This window comes from Mauremys reevesii, linkage group 20 (assembly GCF_016161935.1).
Source record: "Mauremys reevesii isolate NIE-2019 linkage group 20, ASM1616193v1, whole genome shotgun sequence".
Taxonomy (NCBI): Eukaryota; Metazoa; Chordata; order Testudines; family Geoemydidae; genus Mauremys; species Mauremys reevesii.
This window is the reverse complement of record NC_052642.1, coordinates 7029797-7049687: the sequence shown is the minus strand read 5'-3', so window position 1 is coordinate 7049687 and position 19891 is coordinate 7029797. Positions and strand designations below refer to the sequence as shown.

The window sequence follows — 19891 nt, the reverse complement described above, 5'->3', positions numbered from 1 at the left end:
ACTGTCCTGTCTGGACTATCATAGCAGCTGGAGGCTGCCTTCCACTCATATCTCACTAACAAATCACTGTGTCTTATTCCTGCATTCTTTATTACTTCATCACACAAGTGGGGACAATGCTATGGTAGCCCAGGAAGGCTGAGGGAAGAACGGAATCAACAGGTGGGGTTGTTGCAGGAGCACCCCCTGTGAATAGAATACAGCTCATAATTTCTGCAGGATCTGACACAGAGCAGCTGTGCTCTCTGGTTCTCTGATACAGTGGTTCTCTAGTACACTTGCCCATATTCTAGACAGGACTAGGGACTTGCCCATATTCTAGGACTTGCCCATATTCTTTCTATTTTTAGATACCAAAAGGAGGGATTGACTCAGGAGTCATTCCCAATTTTAACTTTTGCCCCTGGCTAAGAGCAGCCAGGGGCACTTATGACAGCAGCAAATGGAACAGTGCAAAAGGACTGGTAGCCACAATCATCTTATTACCAATTTATGGTATGGTAGATGGTGCAATATGGCTGATAACCATCCCTGCTATCATGCAAAAGCAAAAGCATGCTGCTGTGTAGCGCTGCTGAATCGCCTCTGTGAGCGGCATCTAGTCCACATACGGTGACAGTCACAAAAGGCTACACAGGCTCCATGATTGCCATGCTATGGCATCTGCCAGGGCAATCCAGGGAAAAAAGGCATGAAATGCTTGTCTGCCGTCGCTTTCCCAGCGGAAGGAGTGACTGACGACATTTACCCAGAACCACCCGCGACAATGAATTTCTCAACCCGGAAATTCAAAGGGGCGGGGGAGGGGAGGCGGGGGAGGCTGCGGGAACTATGGGATAGCTACGGAGTAGCTACCCACAGTGCAATGCTCCAGAAATCGACGCTAGCCTCGGACCGTGGACGCACACCACCGATTTAATGTGTTTAGTGTGGCCACGCACACTCGATTTTATAAAATCTGTTTTACAAAACCGGTTTATGCAAATTCGGAATAGTCCCGTAGTGTAGACGTACCCTCAGAGTAAACAGCTTCTAATATCCTATTTCCCAAACCATTTTGAAGTTGCCAGGAGACTAAATACACCTCTACCTCAATATAACGCTGTCCTTGGGAGCCAAAGAATCTTACCGTGTTATAGGTGAAACTGCATTATATCGAACTTGATTTGATCCGCCAGAGCGCGCTGCCCCGCCCCACCCCACCAGAGCCCTGCTTCAGCGTGTTGTATCCGAATTCGTGTTATATCGGATGGCGTTATAACAGGGTAGAGGTGTAAATGAACACACGAACAGAACACCTTAACACTGATTGTCACGGCCACCTGCTGACCTCAAATTCTCGTCTAAATAAATGGAAATTCTGTTGGGTGGCAATGTAGTTGCCCTTGGAAAGTATATTGCAACATTCAGTTAGGATCTTAGGAATACATAAGATATATCTGGGGGTGGTTGTTTTTTGCTTTCTAAAGTCTTTAATGTCTCTTAATCTTTTTGTTTTAATGGAAGCTACTTAATTTGATCAGCTCTGCACCATCCTGGTTGGTTGATGTTATCCACCTGAGTAAAATCTGAAATCTCACTGTTTCATTTGTGAAGTGAGCCACAGATGCAGCCTAAATTCTACTTTGGACCTGTGCAGTTCTGCTGATGGTGTGAGTGTAAATGAAGGAAGAATCAGTACTATGATCTCGTTATGAAGGAAAAACTTGTATTAGTCATATGGTTGTGGACCAGGCTGATCTGTCTAAAAAAGCATCATATGGAGTTTGTTTTACAAAAATCTTTGCACAACTACTTGTCAAGGATTCAAAATATTTTAAAATTAAAAATAAAAATTACTAAATTGTTACTGTCCAGCATCTCCAGATTACTTGGTTGAGTTATTCACTCTCCACAGCCAAAGATGGTTAAACTGAACTAAAAGAAAAATCTTTTTTTTTTTTAAGTACATGGTGAAAAGGAGAAGAGGGAGAGAGACTCTTGCTTTAAATCTCTCTTCCCTTTTCCACCAGAGTTAAAAACTTTTATAGATATGTAAGTTTAGTAGAGGGTTTGAGTATTAGTCATAGAGCATTTTTGAATGTTGTATGTGTCTCTCTCACTTTAAAACTTGACTGTTTCCTGTTAAGGAATCAAAAGATAGGAATGAAAGAGTAAGATATGTATTTGCAAGACCTTAAGGCAGGGGTAGTCAATAGGCAGATGGTGGGCTGAATCTGGACCGCCAGATGCTTTTGTACAGACCCCAAAATATTTTTATTCATTATTATTATTATTTTATTATTATTTTCTTCTGAGTCTGGACCTTGACTATACCTTGACCAAGAAGTTTGGACCTTGACAAAAAATAGACTACCCCTGTCTTAAGGTATAATGCAGGGGCCGGCAACCTTTCAGAAGTGGTGTGCCGAGTCTTCATTTATTCACGCTAATTTAAGGTTTTGCGTGCCAGTAATACATTTGAACGTTTTTAGAAGGTCTCTTTCTATAAGTCTATAATTAGGGTGACCAGACGTCCCGATTTTATCGGGACTGTCCCGATATTTGCTTGTTTGTCCCGCGTCCCGACCAATGTTAGGTCGGGACACTGGACGAACAAGCAAAGGCTCTGGAGCCCAGAAGGGCTCGCGCCCTCCCCCGCCCTGACTCTGCCCCCTCCTTCCCCCATTGGCTCCCTCCCCAAATCCCCGCCTCTTGCCAAGCATGCCATGTCCAGGAGACGCAGGGGAGTGCGGGGCCGGGCTAAGTGTGAGTCTGGCCTGGCCCCGAGCAGGCAGGACTCGGTACCTGAAGGGAGAGTAGGGGGGCGGCCCGCGGGGCCAGGCGGCGGCTGTTCTCCCCACCAGGGCAGCAGGATTCGGGAGCAGCCGCTGCTGCAGCTCCCACTGCCATGGGGGGAGGAAGCGGCCAAGCACGTGGCGCTCAGCGGCTGCGGCTTTGGCGCCCGGGCCAGAACCCCCCGAACCCGGGCCTGCTACAGGGACCCAGCAGCGCGCACGCTGCGCCCAGCCCCTGGCCAGTCGTGTCTGGGCTGGCTGCCCGGCTGGTGCAATCCCGCAGCGAAGGCATCGGCAGCCCAGCCCCATTCGTTCTCCTGCGGGACCCAAGCGGGATGGGGGGTCTGGGGCCTGCTGCCCCCACTCCGGGGCCGCCCGCGGGATTGCACCAGCTGGGCAGCCAGCCCAGACGCGACTGGCCAGGGGCTGGGTGCGCGCTGGGTCCCCGCAGCAGGCCCGGGCTCGGGGGGGTTAATGGGTGCTAGAGCCGCAGCCGCCAAGCTTGGCCAGCGGCCGCTTCCTCCCCCCGCGGCAGTGGGAGCTGCAGCAGCGGCTGCTCCCAAGTCCCGCTGCCCAGGTGGGGAGAACAACCGCCGCCTGGCCCTGCAGGCCGCCCCCTACTCTCCCTCCAGGTATCGCGCCCGAGTCCTGCCTGCTTGGGGCCAGGCCAGACTCACACTCACCCCAGCCCCGCGCTCCCCTGAGTCTCCCGGGCCTCCCTCCAGCGCTTGCAGAGGGAGGAGGAATCGGGGGTGGGGGATTTTTTTTTTCTCTGCCGCCATTTTTTCCCCTCTGTCCCTGTCTCTTCCCCCCACCCCCCACCCCCGCCCCCCATGTCCCGATATTTGACCTGGGTGATCTGGTCACCCTATCTATAATATATAACTAAACTATTGTTGTATGTAAAGTAAATAAGATTTTTAAAATGTTTAAGATGCTTCATTTAAAATTAAATTAAAATGCAGAGCCCCCCGGACCGGTGGCCAGGACCCGGGTAGTGTGAGTGCCGCTGAAAATCAGCTTGTGTGCCGCCTTCGGTACGCGTGCCATAGGTTGCCTACCCCGATATAATGTATACCTCTACTACTCTAAAACTGTCTTACTACTGTAGGTGTACACTAGATCATTTAGTCATGCTTTTAAATGTCATATTACTATAAATTTTTGTTACTGAATTTGTCTTATGGACTTTTTTACAGAAGCTGTGTGGTTGAGTATTTTAGCTCTCTGAAACTATTTTCAGAAAGTTAGCATATAGATGCATATCTTAAAATATTAATTGTTAGGTTTGGTGGCACTAGATGAAAAAATACCTTATAGTGCAGGCCCTTTATTCAAGGGTTCTTAAATAATATAAAATGCTATTGTTTAGATATAAAGTTCACGGATTTTTAGGATACTTATTAATAAGACAAAATTACAAATAGCTGTGAGATGTTTGCTTCGACAAAGATCCTTTTGCTTTTTTCACTTTATTGCAATTGAAGGAGTCATAAACAGTACAGCATATGTTACATTTACACTCACACTCCCATTAAGACAACCTCAGTTTTTCCGACAGATATTAACCATCACCACACTATATAACTCATAGAAGCTATTAAAAGAAGTAAAAAATACAAAATATTACCTTGGTACCTAGAGGAAGCTAAGCCAGATTCTATGGTAACCAACGTTTCTCCTCTTATTTACTGCATATGTTACTTAATTCCAGCATTGACTCCTGTGCCATGTTGTACTCTACAGTATATTGGAAGAATGGCATAGTCTTTACAATAGCCAATAACATATTTTCTAACATACATAAGTCCTTGTAGTCATCTTCTTATTTCTTTGAATCTCCTCAGTTTTTCAGGCTTCAGGGAATCACTTTTAATTTTGGAAGGGATTTTTGCAAGATAGTCCTGATATGCAAAAAAATATACATTTTCAGTTTGCTTATTAGCATAATATACCCAATTCACTAAACCCAGTCCACCTCCAGCAGTGGTTTCTCTTCCAGAAGAAAGTGATCACATTTTTCCCAGCAAAGATGAGATGGTAGCAAAGGTAGTCAGGAGAAGGATATTGGGATGCAGACCTGATTCAAGAAATATCTTTGGATTTAATAGAATTTGAGAGGACATTTTCATACTGAATATTTATTTCAGATATCAGTAGTTGTATAGATTGCCTAAATTCACTATGTACGTCTACACTGGCATATGCATGTAGCTTTGTATTCTAGCAAAATAACTCCTTTTAATTTTAATTGCAGAAGAGATTAGTCTGGATTATAGGTTACTAAGCAGAAAAGTTTCATTTGAAACACATTTTTCTGCGACTAACTCGAAATATCTTAAATATGTAGACCTTTACCTTCTACTTTCTTCTCCTTTAAAAAATCCTTTAATCAGTTTTCTTCAAAATGCTTACCCCAAAAAAACCTTTCTCTAAAACTGAAAATGCAGGCGAGTGATTGTCCAAAAGTTATAAACCTCTAAAGAAAGGGGCAGCTCTGACATCATGGACAACATTTTAAGGAACTTCAGGCAATTAATCACTCTGGAATCATTCACACTTCAAAACTTGCATTTCTTCTTTTCAAACTTTTTTCTGGTTAAGTTTCTGGCAAACTTGACAATTAAGGAATGTACTTTTTTCTTTTTGTGATATCAGTGACATCTTCATTAGTTTCAGAGTAGCAGCCGTGTTAGTCTGTATCCGCAAAAAAAACCAGGAGTACTTGTGGCACCTTAAAGACTAACAAATTTATTTTAGCATGCGTTTTCGTGAGCTGCAGCTCACTTCTTCGGATGCATAGAATGGAACACACAGACAGGGGATATTTATACATACAGAGAACATGAAAAGGTGGAAGTATGCATACCAAAGTTCTCCTCACACCTTCTATGGGCCATCTTAATTATCACTTCAAAAAGTTTTTTTCCTCCTGCTAACGATAGCTCATCTCAATTGATTAGACTCTGCCTGTTGGTATGCATACTTCCACCTTTTCATGTTCTCTGTATGTATAAATATCCCCTGTCTGTGTGTTCCATTCTATGCATCCGAAGAAGTGAGCTGCAGCTCACGAAAGCGCATGCTAAAATAAATTTGTTAGTCTTTAAGGTGCCACAAGTACTCCTATCTTCATTAGTATCAGTAGAAGGATTAGCATTTTCCACTGAGGTCAAGTAGAATGGTGGGATAGTTTTATTGATTTACTATGGCTTACAGAGGAATAAATAAACATTTAAGGGTGAAGGTGAGTATTGAAGGTGTTTGTAGATTACCATCATCACTGAACAATGAATTTTTTTTAAAACCTCTTCTCTTGTGAGGGCTTAAGGGAGTTGTACTTTTTCTTGGCCTTTCTATTGATGAACTTTTGTATCCTGGCCAGGATGAACAGTTGGGGTGGGAAAAGGGAAGATTTAAAAGAGGAATACATTTTCACAGTCAGATCTTGAAAGTGAATAACCTGATTCTGCAAGTCAGTAAGCACCTTCCGGGAGACCTCTGATACTTCCAAGATTGAGTAAAGGTGTGGCTTGTGTGGGAAAAAGGAATGATGTGATTGAGACATTTGACAATACCTCTAACCAATGTCATATTTAAGGAGAAAATTAAGTTCCAAAATTCATATTGAGGCTCCTAAAATATTGGCCTGACTTTCAAAACCCAACCTCTCTCTCCCTCTCTCTCTGTCGCACATGCGTGCGCACGCACACAGACACAGCAAGAGGCCTAGTCTCCCCTCCAATGTGTGTGATAATCAGGGCCGGCTCCAGGTACCAGCATTCCAAGCAGGTGCTTGGGGTGGCAATCTGGAAGGGGCGGCAGTCCGTGTATGTTTTTGCCCCCAAGCAGCACGCTGAATTGCCACCGCTGACGGTGGGGGCAGTCCGTGTGTCATTAGGGCGGCTTGCGCGTTCCTGCAGCGGCGGCAATTCGGCGGCAGCTTCTATGTTCAGCTGTCGGCGGCGGCGCAGCTTCTGTCTTCCGGCTGAAGACAGAAGCTGCCGCCGAATTGCCGCCACCGCGGAAACGCATGTGCCGCCTTAACGGCACACGGACTGCCCCCGCCGTCAGCGGCGGCAATTCGGCGCGCTGGTTGGGGCGGCAAAAACAGTAGAGCCGGCCCTGGTGATAATAGAATAGATCATTAAATTTCTGATTGTATGTACTTTTCTTCTTAGTTTGAGAATAAACATGCTATAAAATCTACTTCATTTCACCCAGTGGACCACCTCAAGGTCATAGTGGTCCAATAGTTTAAAATTTAATTAAAAGAACATGTTGTTCTCATTAAACTTATCACATTGTCTGTCATGAACAACTCTTAATGGTTACTGGCGAGAAGAAATTCTTGTTGCTTCTTCTAACAGATATGTGAAAAAGTCACATCTGCTAAACTAGGAGCAGCTACGATTAATATATTCAAGTAAAAATATGAACAAACATGAATGATAGGCTAAGCATCACAATTTTGCAATTTTCATTTGTTTGTTTAAAAGAAGTGAAATCACTTTAGGAATTTTTTTCATAATTATAATTTTTGGACTAAATGGGGAAATGCTGAATGTTTGGAAGGAAATTTACTTGTAGCTGAGCAGTGCATAAGTATCTGTTTCCACAGATCATCTTCTGTATATGTCTCACTTGTAAGAAACATTGGTAACCATTTTAAAGTAAATTAAATGACACATGAGAAGTAGAGGAGTTGAGAGTAATTTTTATTTTAGAATTCTTTTTGCATTAACACATCTGCAATGTTGATGAATATATGGAAAAACGAAATTGTGCTTCCATTCTGATGTGTCTCCAATGTGACAATAAATCAACTATTTTTCCCTTTTAAAACGTCTGGCCTTGTAATTTATGTTTGCGTGACCCATTACTAAGTTCGTGGTAATAGGTGTTTTAGTTGGCAGGCACAATTCCAGGGATTCCGTGGAACTTTTTTTTTTATTACTGAGCTTTTGTTACTGCCTGTAATTAAGTTCGGAAATATATATATTTTCTTAATCATGAAAATTAGCTCACTTCAATTCTGGATCTCTCTTTCTCAGCAGAAACTTAGCATTAAGTACTCTTTAAATAATCACCATCTTAGATTTAAGAAAGTGGTAGGCAATGTTCCCTCTAATTTTTTACATTCAAGTGCGGAATGAATTTTATGTGCACTAATATGGAGGTGATGTGTGGGGGAGATGGGGTTGAGGGGTTCAGAGTGTGGGAGGGGGCACAGGGCTGGGGCAGAGGGTTGGGGTGCAGGGAGGTGAGGACTCTGGGGGTGTGGGGGTGGGGCTGGGGATGAGAGGTTTGGGGTTCAAGAAGGGGCTCAGGGCTGGGGCAGAGGGTTAGAATGTGGAGGGAGAGGGCCATGGCTGAGGGTGAGGGCTCGTGAGTAGGGCTGGGGATGAGGGGTTTGGGGTGCAGGCTACCCTGGGACTGCGGTGGGGAGAGAGGACTCCCCACAGACCTCTCTCGACGCAGCCTCCCGGGGAGACAGCTCTGAGGCTGGGGCCGAGGGAGAGGCGCCTCTCCCCATGTGCGTGGCCCTTGATAGCTGGCTGCACAGCCAGATGGCCGCACAGCTTAGAGGGAACTTATGCGGTAGGCATATTATTTTGTTATATGACAGTTCTTGAGAGAACACAAGACCTACTCTTCATGGTTTTGGCACAGTCATGCTACTGCAGTTAAAGTTTTTATTGGTTTGTTACATTATTTTTTTTAATTTATATTTTTTTAATTATTATTCTTATTTTTTAATATTCAAGCCCTTATCAAGGCAGGATGCAAGCAAGAGTTTAATATAATAGTCAGTATCTGGACCCTACTAATATGTGCATGGCCTGTTTCTGAACAAACTCACCCAAAGAATAAAACATGCAAGCAAAGCAAAACAAAACATTTTTTTATAAAGTCCAAAACAATGGACTTGTAAATAGAATAATTAAATGTATACAGTAGTTAACTTAGTCAAATTACTGCCACTGTAATTCTATCTTCCTTCTAAACCAGGGGTAGGCAGTCTATGGCACGGGTGCCAAAGGCGGCACACGAGCTGATTTTCAGTGGCACTCATGCTGCCCAGGTCCTGGCCACTGGTCCCGGGGGTTCTGCATTTTAATTTAATTTTAAATGAAGCTTTTTAAACATTTTAAAAGCCTTATTTACTTTACATACAACAATAGTTTAGTTATATATTATAGACTTATAGAAAGAGACCTTTTAAAAATGTTAAAATGTATTACTGGCACGCGAAACCTTAAATTAGAGTGAATAAATGAAGATTTGGCACAGCACTTCTGAAAGGTTGCTGACCCCTGTTCTAAACTGAAGGGTCTCATCTGAGGCACATATTTACCTCTCATGATTGCAAGTCTTGTCCTTACTTAACTTCTGAAACCACAATTTTATGATTTTTTGAGGCATTGACACAGCCATATTCCCACTTTTACTACTGCAAACACAGTTATGTGTATGCTCATTATTATTATTATTATTATTATTTTACATACACATTTATTGACTTTTCAGATAAGTTATTTTAGTATGTTGTAACACCTTACTAATCTTTTGGATTAAATATGGGGTCAGATTCTAGATATGTGTAATTGCAAGTGTCTAACTGCTTAAGCAAATAAATATCCAATGGGTATGTGCAAATCATATATTCCTGTGTTGTATGGATAGTCATGTGCTCATATAACTACCTGACTTGTGGTCCCAATCACCTGGCTTCAATGGGACTACTCATATGCTTAAAGTAAAACGTGCTTAAATGCTTTGCTGGATCTGCTGTGCTTAAGTGCTCACATTGGGTATTTATGTGCAGAAGTTAAACACTTGCTAATGTATGCACTCTGGTGTGCAGGCCTAACTTGGAAAATCTGGCTCAATATGTATTGATTGATTTTAGTGTATTACTTATAATACCAAAATGGAGATTTGGGATTGGTAAGAGCTCTGTTTATTATACACCCGTTAGAAAATTACACTGTTGTTGTATGATGTTTTCCCTTGGTACTCTGACTTTACTATATAGTAAACAAAAATTGTGCAAGCTAGTTCACAATATTGTCTAATTGCTTTAATTATTTTGTAAATGGAAAAAACTATCCAAGATATTAAATTGGCTAGTTAAGACACACTGTAATTACATTTTATACTGATTTTTATTGTGTTTTTTCTAAATAGTCTAAATAGGTTTCCTACTGGGTAAATAATTGTGCCTTTTAAAAAGTTATAAAGCTTTATTTGGCTAATTTTAAATCAATTAGCAGGAAAAATGGCTCTGTTCTCTCTTGTAAATACCTATTTAAATAGCTTAAAAGACACACCACTTTCTCAAAAGACTGGAAGGATGCTGTCTCTTGAGTAAATATATATTAAGGTAGTTGTTTTATAACCCTCCACAGGAGCTTGTTCTAGCCTAACTACATATTTACCCAATAAACTGAAATGGCTTCTATTGAAGCTGCTGCCTGTCAGGTGAATTATCTTGTTTTATTTTTAAATGCTTTGTAGGCAGTGATCTAGAATGACCAAAGTTTGTTACTCCGACTGTCAGATAAATGCTATGTATGTATTTTAAAATAATTATCTGGAAGCCCAGAGTTGCTGGAGGAATGTGCAATGGAATGAAATGTATACTTTTTCCAAAGGAACCCATCATTATTCTTTGAGTTTATCAAAAACAAGGGAGTTAAATATTAACATTGATGTCTGTCTTTAACCCACAACAGTGTATATAGGAAACATAGGCACAGTGCAAGAACGATGGTGTTGACTAAGGATAGACTGAAAACAGTCACTTGAATTTACTTGGATTTTTGATTCTGTAGCAGATTTAAAAGCATGTATTCTAATATTCAGTGTTTTCAAAAGCTCTGTGGAATCTGTTAGTTCAGAACTATTTGGACAAAACACTTTCTTGTGGCTGACTTATATGGTAAGATTCATCTGTAGATCTCAGTGTTTTACAATAGGCCTCTTAAAACCCTTGAGAGGTAGATAATTAATTTTAACATTATCTAAGTGTTACAGTATCTAAGGCTCTGATCCTGCAATGAGCTTTGTCTTGTTTTGGCACAGTGATCCTCACTGTTGGGCATATTGTTGAATGTGGCCTAACAGAAAAATCAGCCTTAAGTTAATTGCATCCTGGTTATGTGCACTGTCTGGATGAAAAAATCTTAATGAACAAAATGGTAAAGAAAAAAAGGGAAAATAGTTTTTGATTGTATGCTGAATGAATGTTGCAAATGATCTCCATCTTTTTAAGAGGGAGGCTTTTTTAAAAAACAGAAAACTCTTAAAAAGCACACTTTAAACTATTACAGTTGTGTTTAGCAAAAGATGGCAGTGAGAATTTTCAAAAGCTCCTAAATCATTTAGGCTCCTGAGTCCCATTTTCAAAAGTGATTTGAGCACTTAGGAGTCTATAGGTATGTCTATACTGCAAATAAAGTTTTGATTGCCGTATGGATCGGTATACCTGTGCTAACTTTAATCTAGCTAGCACAGGTGACAATAATAATATAGATGTGGTGGTACAGGCTTGTATTCAGGTTAGCTGCCAGGAACCCTGGGCTCTTATGTGGGTTGCTCTCCAGCACTGGGACCCATATCTCCATGTCATCACTGCTATTGATACCTGTGTATGCCTACCTATACTATACACACACCTTCACTTGTAGTGTAGACATGCCCTAAGTCTCACTGACTTTCAGTAAATCCCATAGTCACTTTTGAAAATGGGGCTTAGGAGCCTAAGCCACATAAGTATTTAAAATCTTACCCACTGACTTGTGTTCATGTGTGAGCTTTGCAGAACTTTTTTTGGTTAACCTGTGCTTAGGCTTGAAAGGACTTAAAAATGTCTTTACCGCTTTTTTTTTTTAAAAAAGGTTCAGTCTTAGCTAATTTGAGTTAAAATAGCAGTGAAGATATGACCATTTGGTTTTTTGACTCTGGTTAGCAGCTTGAGTTAAAGCCTATAGGGGAGTTTGGGGTTGAACTAACCTACATTAAAAGTAGAGTTGATGTGTCTTCACTGCCAGCCTGGGTTAAGAACACATTTTATTTTATTTTATTTTTCTTGCAGTGAAGGCATACCCTTAGAGACAGTTATCTGTGGTGCTCCTTGATGTGACACATCCATAGTGGTCAAAGCACTTGGGGTGAGAGATGGTAACAAAATGTTTTTCTTCAAATAGAGAAAAGATGAAAGGGGGTGGGAGTCTTATGTGGAGGGTGGTGATGAGTAGGGAAAGTTTCTGATGGCTAGGAGGCAATTGAAGAAGCTGGTGCCCCTAAGCAATTTTACACTTCCTGTAAAAATTATAGGAGGGACAATTGAGGCCCACTCATCTTTGTTTCATGTTAAGACTGAACAGAACGAGTAGGCACAGAGGGTAAGTACTGCAATTTAATGTATTCTTAAACTCAGCTATCAACAGATTCCAGTTAAAAAGGAGGGATTAAGAACAGTAGGAGTTAAACTACTGTTTTTGATTTGACGAGATGTCTCCCTCCTACCATTCTTCTTTCATAATATCACAGTCTCCACTGTGGGGATATTTCATACTACATAACAGCTGGTATACTACATAAGCAAGCTCCATTACCAAAGAAACCCAGACAGATGACCTAATCATGAAATGGGAGAGGGGAAAGACCTTATATATGACAGTGAACTCAGTAACTATATCAGTTATGTGAAAATTGATACTCAATCTATTTAAACAAACTTGACAATCTTAGGTGTACAGTAGCACAGTAAATCCCTTTCTGAACGTAATAAACCCTTAAAACATGCCATCCTATTGTAAACAATGCATGTAACTGCCTAAAACATACTGGATTCATCCATGCAGGTAAAATAAAGACTGCAATAGAGGAAATGAAAGGGCACCTAGCTAGGAAAGAGAAGTCACTTTGGAGCAACAAATCAGGTAACTAATTGAAGTGGCTTTTTAAATTAACTCTTGATAAAGTAATAAAATAGTTGAAAGAATATGCTTTCATTGCCGCAAAAAATAAAATACATTAAGCTCACTTGTTCAAAAGATTGTCTGCTAAAAAAATATATTTTACGTGTGTTAAACCAAAACGGATCACTTTTAACTTGATTAATAAAAGTAACAGACTTACGGAAGATGCAGAGGTTTCCTTCACACCTGTTTTGTGGTTTACTCATTTACTTTTTTCAGGGATTTTAGGTATTGAAGGAATGAGGGAAATGGTTCTGCTTGGAAATAGATGCTGCTTTGTTATGCTTCTGATCTGTTCCCAGAGTTGTGGCAGCAGATTCAAACACTCAGATTGTAAATTGGGAGTCTGAGATGTAGCTGTAACAGCTTCAGTCACTTTCCTCTCTGTCAGATTCAATGCACAGGATGTTGCCAGGAGATAAAACGATGCAAAATTAAAGTAGCCTGCTAAATTTACCTGCCATGGAGAATCCACAAAAGAACTGCCACTTCTAATTCTCAAATTTGTTTCAGATTACTATTTTTTCAAATTGGGCTCCCTGATCTCTTCAACTCAAGCTGTTGTAAAGATTTGAAAAGCTGTCTTGTCTTATCAGATCACTGGTTTAATAATAATAATTAATATATCAATTGAATCAAAGAAACTGTGGCTTTGGTGTATTCACCATCACATTCACCTGCTAGCAATACACCTAACATGAGGAGGAGAACGTGAGGGCAGGTGCATTCAGCAGGAAGTCTTATGACTAAATTGTTCAGTGATATCCTCACTATGTCTTAGGTGGGGTCAATCACAGATAGATCTGTTTACACCTAGTCAGAATGCCAAATATCATTGGTGCTGCACCAGGGCTCACAAGGATAATAAATATTTATCAGATGTGTTCCTGCTGGAATAGTCACTTCTCTATACTTTCCCTCCCATTTGCTTAATAGCCAGTATCATAAGGAAGATCAGAGGACAGAGCTAATCTCATACTGATAATACCAATATTCCCTCAGCAGTATTGGTACACAGATCTTCTTCAGCTAACCAGATAAGTATCTGTTTGTTGAGAGGTCTAGCCACAGAGGAAGACAATGAGGGAGAATTCGTCATCTGAATCCAGAGACACTTTTTCCCTCTCTGTAGAGGATAATCTACTAACTACACAGGAGTTCAAGCGGTACTGTTACAGTCCAGAAGGAACTTTGCCTTGAAGTTTTACAGACTAAAATGGACACTGTTTGTGTTGAGTGAAAAGTAAAGAGTTAACCCCATCACGAGTGGCTGTCCCTGTAGTTTTAGGATATTTTTTTGCACTTAGAGTCACATGGTCTAGTGGTAGTTTCCCTGAAGGTTAATTTAGCTCCCCCACCACAATTTTGTTTATAGATGAATCTTTCTTCTATCACCCTATCGCCTCTAGATTTATCATACATACTTGCAATACATATAGTCAGTTAACTCGCCGTCCCCTTACAGAGGGCACTGCTTGGTAGTTTCCAAAAAGAAACATATAGAGGGCCTTGGAAAAAAAAAAGAGGTGTTACTTAGTAGTAACTTTCTTTCAGCATTTACCTGTCTTCCTCTCTGCCTTGGAGTTCTTGGTATCTTAGGGAGATGTAGGTGACTGAGTGGGCGTTCTCTCTTAAATAGATAGGCCTGATGACATCATAAGTGCAAAGGCATGCTGCACCCTTCATCAGACAGGATTTTTCTTTACAGTTCTTCAGCTCAGAGCTAGAGGTGCCAAATACCCACAAGTGTGAATGCACAGCGGCAGCTCTTGAAGATCAAGAGTTATTAGTAAATAATCCCTTTCTTATCAGTTACTCTATAACTGGACAAAGCAAGCATTGAACACCTAAGCTCTCACTGGTCCAGAACTGGTCTTGTGCTGTACCTCAGACTGGTATAATTTTGGAGCCGGGGGGAAGAAAAGAGAATTAATTGTGTTGCTTGTGGTAGAAGGGAAAGAACACCTTCTTTCCTTCCTTTCTTTTCATTCTATAGAAAGCTTTTGAAATGTTGGAAGTAGTCCTGGTGGAGATGAATTAGTGGGCAGAGTGTGCATGAGAGGCACTAAAGGCATACTGTAATACAGTTTCATGTGGATTTTGAAATCACCACATATGTGGTGGTAATGTGCGTGTAGCTGTTTTCAAGTTTCCTTCTGTTTATCTAATAAACAAATTTTCGTAACTGTAAGTATTGTGGTCATGTCACAATCCTAAAAGGAAACTTCTTGATGACATCAACAATGAATTACCATTTCTTTAATTGGTATCTGATGGTGATTTTCTGATGCATCCAGTTTACTTTATAACGCATGGCAAGATGTGCTGTTATATTTGCTATCTATGTGCTTCTGGGTGCATCAAGACACACATTCATGCATGTGTCATTGTCTAACTGTGTGTCACAGCGTTTATACATTTGGGGGGCTTATTTTTAAAAATATCACTTTAAAAAGTAATGTAACTTTTTAAGCTTAACCAGCAGTTGATGCCCATACCCTTCAAAGTGCTGAAAACCCATTAACTAATCGGAGATACAGCCTAAACCACTATGTAAGTGCTAAATACTGTATTATTGATTATTATTATTTTTTTAATGAGAACATAAAAATCAGCTGAAAAAATTCTAAAGTAAAACTCTAGGATTTTATGGAAAGAGATGATTTAATGGGTTGCTTCTATTTTTTATTCTTTCAGTTCTGTGAAAGTGGCAGCTAAAGCTCTTTGTTGTCAGTTTCTACAGATTTTAGTAGCCACCAGATTTCTAAACCTTAATAGTTTTTATACACGTTAGAGATATTATCTTTACTATTTTCCCTTTCATAGGCATGATGATTTAAGGAAGAAAATGGCTAACAAGTCCCAGCTGGGCTTTTGTCTTGCTACCTGCACAATTGAAACTTTGGCATCAACTGAATGACTCTTTCATAAGTGTTTGCTTTACTTTCTTGCAGGATCTTAAAAATAGGAATGAAAATCTAAATAATATAAAATGATGCTATAAAAATCTTGTTGCCAAGTATCTGCCTTTGAGAAATAAAATATTTTTATGGAACCTAATAATTTAGGCTAATTTTGTCGAGGTGCTGACTGTCTTACAGAGAATGCAGATTGGTAATTTGTTGTTTTGATAATCCAGTCTTGAGGATAGATTTGTCTAATTTATCTGTTGTCTGTATGTAATGTTTATAAACCTTAACGTTTCATGCTTTGATATTTTTTCAACCTAGTCTTTTTAATTTCATGCCAGAGATCAGAATGTAATAACTGAATGAATTAAAACCCAGAACATTTCAAAGGCTATATTTGACTAGTTAGGATAATAGACATAGCATTATCATCTTAACTAGTCCAAAAAATATAGCTTTTGAAATGATTTGGCTTTTAATTCATTTGCTTAAAATTTTGGACAGAGTTGATTTGAGGCATCCATTAGTAAAAGTTATGCATTTTCTCTTATTTTGGCAGATCCTAAACATGAAAGGTTAACTTCAAAAGTTCAGTGAAACAAGACAGTTTCTAAATACTTAATAAAATATATTTTGGACTCCATTTTATTTCTGCTTTTCTTCATTTAAGGCCTTACTCACTTTTTACTCAGCATTTATGCAATGAGAACTCTCACTGAGTTGAATGTGATACTTGCCTGAGAAAATAATGAGTAAAAAGACCTTTAGATAAATTCATCAACTAAGCTTAACGTTTTTCAGTAATAATAAGAGAGAGGCAATTAATTCTATTAATGAGTCTTATTTCTGGGTATTATTGTGACTTTTATTAGATGGAAAGGTTAATATTTCATTTTGACCAGTGGGTAGAGGGAAAAAAAAAGATGCTCGGATCATAATATCATGATGCTTATCTTTTTAGAAACAGGGACTTGTAGAGTTGGATCTCTTGTTGGAGACTTTCCAATGTGGGATGACTAAGAAAGAAATGACAACTCCCAAAGCTAACAGGATGGAGTACCTTGACTGATACCGGAAAATGGCCACTCCTTAACTTGAATTCTCGGATCCAAAGATTATAAGTACTATTAGTACTCCAAAAACATACATATAATATTGAATCTCAGCCCAGAAGGCTCAGAGGGTGTTTTAACAGGGATTATATTAGGCTATTTGTTTTACCTAGTCCAGTGCCATTAAAACTGTAGATTAAATAGGTGTGTTTAAAAAGTCTTGGTTATATTATTTGTTAAGGGCAGAGAAGGGAGTGGGAGAAATCAAACAAAAATGTAAGTATGGCTATACTGTACTCAGTTTATTAACAGAAGAGTTAACTGTGAAGGGTACTGAGGTCTAAAACTTGACACTGTGGCTTTTAAATAACTTAAATCAATGGTAAAAGCAGTGTAACTTTCTACCGTCACAATTGCCTTTTGTAACAATACTTTATTCTCTATCTACAGAGTGTTTTACAAGTATTAGTTAAAACTTTTATGGTCAGACAAGCTGAATACCCAACATATGTAAGAATTCTATCATCTAAGAAGAAATAAGCTTAACTAACATAAATTAAGTAGTATAGGGACAATTTAACTAAAATATGCACCTGTACATTATCAGTAAATGTTCATGCGTTTTCATATTTTATATTTAATATGTGTACTCTTTTCACTTTTGTATGCTGTGTAGTTGTAGCTGTGTTGGTCCCAAGATATTCGAGAGACAAGCTGGGTGAGGTAATATCTTTTATTCTGTTGGTGAGAGAGAGAAACTTTCTCACGAACAGAATTTGGTCCAATAAAAGATTACCTCACCCATCTTGTTTCCTTATTCTTTTCACTGTTGATTATGAAGGTGCAGATGCTGCAGGCTACACTAGAAAAGGTATTGAGACCATTGCTCTCAAATTGCAGTAGGTTGGATATTAGGAAAAACTATTTCACTAGGAGGGTGGTGAAGTCCTGGAATGGGAGGTGGTGGAATCGCCAGCCTTTAGAGATTTTTAAAGCCCGGCTTGACAAAGCCCTGGCTGGAATGATTTAGTTGGGGCTGGTCCTGCTTTGAGCAGGGGGTTGGACTAGATGACCTCCTGAGGTCTCTTCCAACCCTAATCTTCTTTGATTCCATGAAATAGGTATTTTGGCCTACACAAACTTACGAAGATAGGCAATAATTTTAAAAAGTTGGTAAGTTACTCTGATTTGAACAATGTATTTTGCTGCCTGCAATGATTTTTTTTTGTGCTTTCATAAAGCTTGTGGGAGATTTGAAATGTTTTTAAAATAAATAAATGTTTATATTTATTTCCATTTTGTGGGAAACTGGGGATGGACAAGAGACTTAAATTCCCATAATTTACCAGTGATCTTAAATGTAGAAATTCCAGTGTGAACCCTTGTCTTAAAGATTATTTGGAAGCCTAGAAACATAATCCTGGCATGTTAAACAAGTTATACTGTTTACAGTATCTTATATATTCCATTTGGAGCTGGATCTGATGAACTATGTTAGAAATATGTGACATTTTCATCCTTTCTTCTACTTGAACTACTATGATATGCATCTGTAGGAATATTTTGCCACTCTTCTACTGTACCTCATCACTGTTATAAAACTGTATTGTAAGTGCTACATATTGAATCATGGGTTGTTTTTCCTCCAAATCAAAATATTACTAAGCAAATAAAGATCTGCAAAACTAGAGTGGCTTCCCACATTTCCAGAACTGTTTCAGGATGGTGGGGAAAGAGGAACCAGTTATATGGTCCCAGTTTTGACCCATCTCTGGTCAATGACTATTACTCAGACAAATATATATCCGATAACAGTGCAAGAAAACATGTAGTTGTTGAGAATAATGGTGGAAGGTTTCATGTAATAATTTTTCTAGATTTTTTTCCCCTCTCTTTGTTATACTTACTATGAAAGTAAATTGCATTAAATTTGCACTCTTGTTTCGTGTGAGTTCATCTGCTCCTGCTTCATGTTCCCTATTTGAAGTCATTATCATGGGTGGACACAGTACAATTATTCATCCAGGGTCTTATGTTTTTGGGCACCTTGTTCTTTGAAGAAGGTGATCTCTTATTTGGGGTCAATTCCATTTTAACACATTGACTTTGAGGCTGGAAGGCCGGCATCTTCCAAGGGTGCACTAACGCTTTGCAGCTATCTTTGGGGAACATTTAGGAGTGATACCTGGTTGTCCTCCCCACAAAAGTCAACAGTGTGACCTCCACAAAACTACTGGTTGCAGTCCATAACTGTATTATGAGATGCACTGAATCAATAGTGTGCATACACAGAATTAACAAAACAGGAATAAAGATGAAGAAATTCCAGAGCATTTCACCTGTCATGCATTATTTAAATTAACGTTTTTCTAGAAGGGCTTTAGCTCACAATTCTGATTTAAGATAGGCTATGTCATATAACTAGTTATAATACTAAAGGGCATGTTCCTCATCACGAATGTTTTCCATGTAATAATCAGCTAGTAACTATCTTGTTCTGCATGTTCCTTATGGCCATTTTGTAACAAGTTGCACAATAGTGATGTTTTGCTTTGCCCAGTCTCTAGCCGTAACATTACAATGTTGCTTTGCTGGAGACTTGCATCATCAGTCTTATCCCTGCAACACTGCTAAATGCCCTCACTCTAATAAGAGAGCTATAATTAACTTGCAAGATGCTAGTCAGCCAGATTCAGCAAAGTGCCAAGAAATCAACCCCAATTACTATATTCACATTGTCAGTAATGCCCACTTCACAGTTTTTGTTAATTTGAAATGGCAAGCACAATTTCCCATAGTAAAATTGCCATTTTTATACTATTCTTTTATTTTTTGATATTTATTCTATTATTTTGACTATATAAAATTACTATGGTAAAGAAAATTACTTGAGAATTTTCTAAAATGATTTGCAATAGCAATGATTCAATGGAAACACAGTAGACCTAAGGTTATACTGTTTTCTCTATAATTTAGCATAGACTAAAAAGGAATCTATTAGGACAGTAATTAGGATTAGGTCAAAACTCTGAATATCTTCCAAGAACCTAGGTGTAATGTGAGTCGCTTGAATAAAATAGTTGGACGATGTCACGAATCTGTTCGTTCTTTAAAAAACTTCTACTGTCAGTAGACCATTTGTGATTCTAGTGTCCATCCTAATG

General features: G+C 39.4%; 1 protein-coding gene across 36 annotated transcripts in view; it reads left to right on the top strand.

The window, feature by feature from the left end:
• Nucleotides 1-19891, top strand: part of CUX1 (cut like homeobox 1) — a 399391-nt gene that overhangs the window by 99878 nt on the left and 279622 nt on the right. Inside the window, exons 2-3 of one of the 36 annotated variants that reach the window (XM_039508420.1) lie at nt 11878-11953; nt 12650-12727. The exons of 34 other annotated variants lie outside the window; for them this stretch is intronic. The gene's annotated coding sequence lies outside the window, so the exon portion shown is untranslated. The remainder of the gene's footprint in view (nt 1-11877; nt 11954-12649; nt 12728-19891) is intronic. One more of the 36 variants, XM_039508419.1, reaches the window with a different exon arrangement.